Genomic DNA, 7,138 nt, shown 5'->3' on the forward strand with positions numbered 1-7,138 from the left:
AACTGAAGCAAGAAATCTATTAAAAGGAGCCCTCTATCTTGAACTGTTTTGTAGTGATGTAATGGGGCCAAATGATTAAGCATAGCTTAGATAGCCAAAATCCTCTGGGTCAAATTACCCTGTCTGCTGAGAAGCACAACAGGGTTGAAAGAAACACAGATGCAGGACAAATGTTTCTGGTAAGAGGAAGAAAACTATTACGAGCCTGTCTCCTTTTTCCAGGGTTGAAGCTAATTTCAGTCTGCTCTCCTTCCCTCTCTGCATTTTCCTGAAGCTTGGAGACTGCCTAGTGCTGAAACCTCTGGATACCCTCTCCCAAAACACTGCCTTCTCCTCCTCTCTGAGGCAACTGGGGCTTGCTGCTGCAAATTTGGCCTTGCTGATCCTAGCTGGAGAAGAGCAGGACGGGCTCATTAACTGCATGTGCCTGCAAAGCAGCACGTCCTCATGCCCAGGGTCCTACAAATGACTGAGCCATTGAGGAGGAAACATGCTTCACAGTGAGTAGCATCTGCAGACAACTTTTATGACAGGCTTTGATCAAACTTCATACCTGGAATGGCCCAGCTAGGGACAGGGGCAGCAATTCTAGGCTGGCAGCCACTGCAGAGGGAGATGATAAGGTAGAGTGAATGCAAAAAAACTCCTATGTTTTCAAACAAGGTAACAAGTTCCCCAGCAAACCTCGTAGCGTGTTGGGAAAATTTGGACAGCGAACCTAGATAAAACATGCCTAGTTTTCTAAACTCTCTTCTATCTCTGCTTCCTTTCCCTGGAGAGACCCCCAAATTTAGAGCCTTTTACACGAGCAGGCTGACAAGGATTGAGAGCCCCTGCAGTAATGCAGCGCCGATGCATGCTACCAGCATGGTTACAGCGGGAAGGTTTGCTGCTCTGACACTGTGCATACGGCATCAGTAACTCTCCATTTGCATCAGGGCTGGGCTTGCAAAACAGCAAAAGTGGATCCCACCCTGCCTGCTGTTAATAGAAGCTGAGGGCTCATTCCCTTTGACAAGCCAGACGTGTTTCAAGACTACATATGTCATGTTTTGAGACTACCTGTGTATGCTTAAATGGGGACCTGGATTTTTTTTTCCCCTTCAGGTAGTTATCTTCGTAAAACTTCGGTTTCTGCATCTGAAAGGACTGGGCCCTCAAATATGCATTGATTATTAATTTATTTCTACTTAATTTTCTAAACTGCTGTGAGTTTTTACAGAGCATTCAGTGTTCTAGCAGTGGCTATCTTTAATACTTTATGCTTTCTGATAATTGCATTAAGTCTGATAAACAATTAAGTTTTCTAAGATTCATCTTATTTTGCAGTTTAAATCTGCATTTGGAATATTTTATCTTGTCCTGCAATATGATCTCTTGCTGAGAACATCTGAAAATTGACAGAATTTAATGTAGGCAAAAATCCTACAAGAACTGGAAAATTGTTACACAAAATAAATCTTAATTTCCTATATATCTTGATATAATTTGTTTAAAACTGTTCTGCAATCCCTTTGGAGCATGTAATAGTGCTCCATGTAAACAGGTCCCTCTGCCCTTGTTCTTTAGACTGTAGTGAGGCTGCTGAAAGATTTGAGTGATGGTGCAATGCTTTAAATTAAATATAGATTTGGGGTTCTGAGCCTGCTGAGTTGAGTGCTGTAAACACTGGAGGACCAATCAAAACAAACATAAGTGACACAAGTGATCTTCATTGAATCATTTGGCATTTCTCTTGACTTGTTTAGAGACAAATGTTTTTGTTTCCTTTGGTGCAATATTGTTTCTAGATCTACTCTGAATTTTCATTTGCAGAGAGTGCATCACAAGATAAATAGCATGCTCTTACCTTGAGCAGCTAGTTAAAAATGTAAAACATGAAGCAAGGGAGCTGTGGCATTTGGAGGCTCTGTTTTCCTCAAGTGATGAGCTATATTCCATCTGTGATCAACTGTGCTTTCTATTTTACAGTATCCTTACTCCATCATGTGTTTTATGAGTAAAATTCCCAACTTGAAATTGCTGTGGCTGAGAAGAAAGAAGCATAATGTGCACGTGTGTGTGTGTGTGTGTGTGCGTGTGTGTGTGTATTCATTAACATTTGGGGTAGCAGGTGTTGAGAGCTCCTTTTCCTTGATATGAATACATTTTGCATCAGTGGAAAGCACTGAGACATCTTATGCTGCATTCTTTTGTGAGCAGCAGCTTAAGATTCTTTTTATTGCTTCGCTAGAAGAGGACCAAGCCAAGGCCCTTCTCTAGTGCTCATAGTTCCAGAATATTGCTCAGATGGAGAGAGCTTATATGCTGAAAGTATTTCAGGAAAAGATTTATCAGAGAAAAACAGAAACAAAAAAAAATCCCAAATTTGAAAACATTTTTAATTACTTGTGTAACAGGGAAAAGAGGGTCAAAATGTCACCTTAAAATTTTAATTTTTGAGTGCAGAATGCTCACTGGAAATGTTGGAAATGAGTTGGAAGGCTGAATGATTATGTAAAAGTATGTTTTTTCACTTCTGTCATTAAAGAGCCAGGAGGCATGGCAGGGAAGCCCATGGAAGGGTATTTATTTATTGGTTTTCTCCTTCTTGCTCTGTGCAAGAGCTTGACCTTTCCAGTGGTGTTGATCTGGTCCTTTCAGAGACCTTTTGCATATGCAGTGATCATGTTCACTATTAAAAATGTGACAAACTAGGGAGAAGTTCCTGTTTTAGCCGCAGCAGAAAAATACTCTCCTTTGTCATAAAGGGAAACTATGGAGTAAAATAAAGATTAGGCCGTTTCAACACCAATCACTTATTTATGTAGTATAGAATATCAACACAGAGAAACAGGGAAATAATGAACAACCTGTGCAAAGGTGACTTTCTGAGAGACTAGACTGAGATGTTAAAAAATAACCAAATCAAGTCACTGATGAGAGCTACACTTAATACAAAATGCACCTTTCCCCTTTGAAGGGCACCATCACACACCTAGACTGTCTCATATGGGCTGAGAAAAGAAAGACTAGTTAGTGGCCAAGAACACCCTGATGTTCTGCGCTACAAATTGAAAGTGAAGGTTACTTTATTGTAGACTTTATCTTAAAGCAGTAAAACGGGTAGCTGCAGCTACAACTGAAAGTATTGATTTTGTAATTTCAGCAAATTAAGAACAAGACAGGAAACCTATTAAACCTTTCCACTGATTGCCAGGGCACTTTTTGGTGATGCTGGTGCTGACATTAAAATTACATGCGCCTGTCTCTTTAAAGCCAAATATATACATTTTACAGAAGATAGTGCCAGCTAACATGCTGAAAAGGGATCTTTATAAATCTGTGTAATTTCACATTTCAGATGTGAAACTTTTGAAGCCTGATGACATGAATGTCAAGCAGCACATCTAAAATTTTCATAAATTATGGTTCATGTTAGATGTGCTTTCATTACATTTTAATAAATTAAAATTTTCACAAAGCCAGATTTTTTATAATAATAGCAAAGATTGTAACGCTAGTAATAGCATTATCTGTCAGAACATTATGAGTAATGATTATGTAAAAATCTATGTAACAAAGGCTAACAGAAGAAATGATCAAATTATATTCTTCTGTATCTTGTATAAAACAAGTTATTTTATTATGGTAGCAAAAAACCAACTTCTCTTAAAGCAATATTTAAATTAGTTTTAAACATTGGTGTAATTAAATTTATGTGAATTACATTAGTTAAGATCACTTGTTTCAAAAAGGATTGTTTTAAAGTTTTGCTTTAATATTACTAAGTATAAATTAAAGAGTTGCATCTCTTAAAAATACAGTATTTCTAATAGTCCTTAGGAAGAACGGGGCAGAGCAAGGGAAATTATACCTGAATCCACTCTGAACACCTTATAAAGATGTAAGTTTCCAGTTTATCCAATTCATAAATATTTTGTTTCATCTGAGCTAGTATTTGGCATCATTCCAGTGTGTAAACAAGCATCGGTTTTACACACACAAATCTAATTTACAGGCAAGCCATCATCTGCATTTACCGTAGTAGCCAGCAGTTTGTGATGTGTCTGTAACAGAAATGAACAGTGATAGAGGAGGTGGTGGGAATGTAAACTTAACTTAAAAATAGATTTGATTTGTAACAACAAAGGCGCTCTTAAAAAGTGTGGGGGAGCACAGCTGAGAGACTGTGAGCCAAAAGTCTCCATCAGAATGGGCTTCAGGAACTTGTAGCAGGTGTTTACACCTCAACGTGGATGAGACTTCAGCAGTTTATATAACCAGGGAAGCCTCAAAATAGCATATGAAAATGAGTACCAGGTGTGAAAACGTATATCCAAAGATAAAGGTGAGAATAGGCGAAGTGAATTTAGTAGTCAGAGAGATCGGAAATAAGTAGGAGGGAAAACCTAAGATGAGTGCAGAGCTTCAAATAAATAAACAATATAGTTTTTCTCTGTTGAAGGAGAAATGCACATGGGGAATGCTGGAGTGCTCAAACCATTCGTCCCAGCCCAGTAGAAGCTGGGGTAGTAACAGTGACTCTTTCCTGCATGTCTCTTCAGTTTCCCAGGAATGCACATGCATGCCTGACCGATTTATTTTCTCTTTGTTTTCACAGCAGATATGCCAAGCTATTGATGCCTGCCGAATTGGATACTGCAAATTGCATATTGCAAGTATATTCAGGTAACCCCTATAACTCCACAAAAGCATTGGTGCTTTATTCTGTTGCAGAGGCAGAAAATTACAGAGACATCTACCTCCCACACACTTCATAATCTAGGACTTCACCGAACCCGGAGCAAAGACTATGAAGAGGAGAAAGATGCAATAACAGTGACTACAGGTGTACACAGGTTATCCACTGCGGGCTATATATTTACAGGTGGCCACCAGAATAACCACTCCCAGAGGGTGGTGATTTGTAGGGATACAGGAAAAAGGCAGGTTTTTAAGGAGGAGTCTAAAGGGATAAAAAGCAGTAACTGCTTGAGAGATTATACTTTGCTTGGTACAGGATGGCTTCAATAATCCAAGAAGAAACTTTAACCTACCTTGCTGGAATTCCTTCTGGCCATTTGACAATGCTGAGATTTTATTAAACCTACTGTGAGTTTGAGTTGAGCCTTCTGATTTTTTTTCTTTGAACAACCTTTCTTCCTCCTAAAGGTTGTTTCTCACTTGTCCATAGCAGATACTCACTACCTGCCACTCTCCTGTAGAGCTTTAATTTTGCCAGAATTTTCATTAACAGTGTTTCCACTTAAATTAAATAAAGGGTTTCCAGTTGTGGTTTTTTGGGGTTTTTTTGTTGTTTTTTTTTTTTTTTGTTTGTTTGTTTGTTTGTTTTTTTTTTTGATTCATCAGAACTCTTAACTGCATTTCTATTTTAATGGAATGTTCCAGTTTTCAACTGGAACATATGCATGCATATTTACTTTTTCATATGTGTATACTTATGGATTTAAATACAAACACGAACCAAAAACCTCCCACTTATTGGTTTCAGGAAGGTGAAAGAAGAAAGAATGACTGTGTGACAGAAGTTGAAACCTAAAGTATTCAAGTCCTTCCTTTACTTGATTTAAAGTGAAGACTAGAACATCAATCATCAACACCCAGGGAGAAGACCTAAAATTTAGACTGAAATAATGCCTAATACTTTTTTTTTTCTGTGATATAGGAGATGGATGGAAACATAAACAAGAACTAGTAGCCAAGTAATGTGGAACAGTTGCTGGAATATTGCACAAAAAACATAATGTAGAATTGTATATAGGTCTGCCACAGTCCTGGGAAGTGGCCTCATTAAAATCTCTTTTATGTTATGCTGCAGAACTTGCTTTCCATATGAAACACTTGGAGAATCTGGCTTATGACCCAAGACGAAATGAGAAAAAAAATATTAAATATCCCAAAATGTTTCAGTGTAGGAGAATCAGATCCTGCACACCTTTACTCTAGGAGAATTGAAGAATTTTTGACACACATGGATCTATGCTCAAAATGCACATGTGCACACTGGAAATCACTGATTTTTTTTAAATTTGATTTTTGCCTTGAGGCCTCTCCAGAAGCACAGAAACAGAACTGTCCAAAGGCCACTCGAAATTGTATCAACAAACAACAAAATCTTTGGCAGTAAAATGTTGATTTGTGGAATGTAATTGTGGACAATGTCTCCATATTTTAGTGTGCTGTACATGAAAATAGCATAGTCAAGGTAAGTTTATGTATCACTGCTGGAAATGTGAATTAGTTGGAAAATATATCTACTGATGTTGAGATATTAACATGAAGCTTTGAAGGGGTGATTTTCAGTACACATACAGTGAAAATATATTTGAGGGTTAAGGAAGTCAATAAAGCTTAAGTTAATAAGACTTGTTGATAACAGAACTATGCTAAGTGAAATTTCAGGAAAAACATTGGATATGCTTTTAATAAATTGAGTCTTTTAGACTTAGACTTCAATGAAATGTCTCTGAATTTCACAGAAATTGTGTAAAAATAGCAGAAACAAAATAAATTCTTAGAAGTGTAAAATAAAGAGAGAAATAAAGAATTTAAACCACCTGAAACAGATTGCTGAGCTGATTAAATCACCATTCTTTGATGAGGTCACCAAAGAAGACGAACACAAATCGATACTAAAATTAATATCAGTAATCGATTTTGCACTAGAAATAGTGATATTTTTGTATGAATTGAAATAGAATGTAATTACAAATTGTGATAAGGAAAACAGGGAAAGAGAAAAAAAATTTCTTGCGATTTATTTTCTTCTGAAAAAGTGTACACTATTCACGAATGATAAATACAGTAGGTTCATGCCTGTTGGACTCTGCACAGTATTTTTATTGCATAAGTTCTGATTTTCCTCGCTTTTATTTTTTCACCTAGGTAAGTAAACTGATAGGAAACAAGTGTTCCTTTACGAAGAATTGACTTTTTCATTGAGAAATCATTGAGTGCTAAATACTCTTTGGTGACCTGAAAAATGTTTCTAAGGATAACAGAAGAAAGAAATCTTTTGAAGTTTAAAGACAATATCTTTTTTTTATTTCACTGCTTTCAAACAAGGAGGGAGGAGAGAGATGACCGAGAAGACAGAAAATATGTTTTCAGTTTATGGAATTCAGTGGTGTGTGAA

At 37.1% G+C, this 7,138-nt stretch overlaps 1 long non-coding RNA gene across 2 annotated transcripts; it reads left to right on the forward strand.

The window, feature by feature from the left end:
* The first annotated feature begins 235 nt into the window (after nt 1-235).
* LOC148225502 (uncharacterized) lies at nt 236-6,878 on the forward strand. Of its 2 annotated transcripts, none has more exons than XR_015807758.1 (3): nt 236-500; nt 4,604-4,671; nt 5,495-6,878. It is a non-coding gene; the product is annotated as an uncharacterized LOC148225502 (long non-coding RNA). The 2 variants fall into 2 exon arrangements; XR_015807759.1 differs by having other exon boundaries at nt 4,607-4,671.
* The last annotated feature ends 260 nt before the right edge of the window (nt 6,879-7,138 follow it).

This window comes from Sturnus vulgaris, chromosome 1 (assembly GCF_052056855.1).
Source record: "Sturnus vulgaris isolate bStuVul1 chromosome 1, bStuVul1.hap1, whole genome shotgun sequence".
NCBI lineage: Eukaryota > Metazoa > Chordata > Aves > Passeriformes > Sturnidae > Sturnus > Sturnus vulgaris.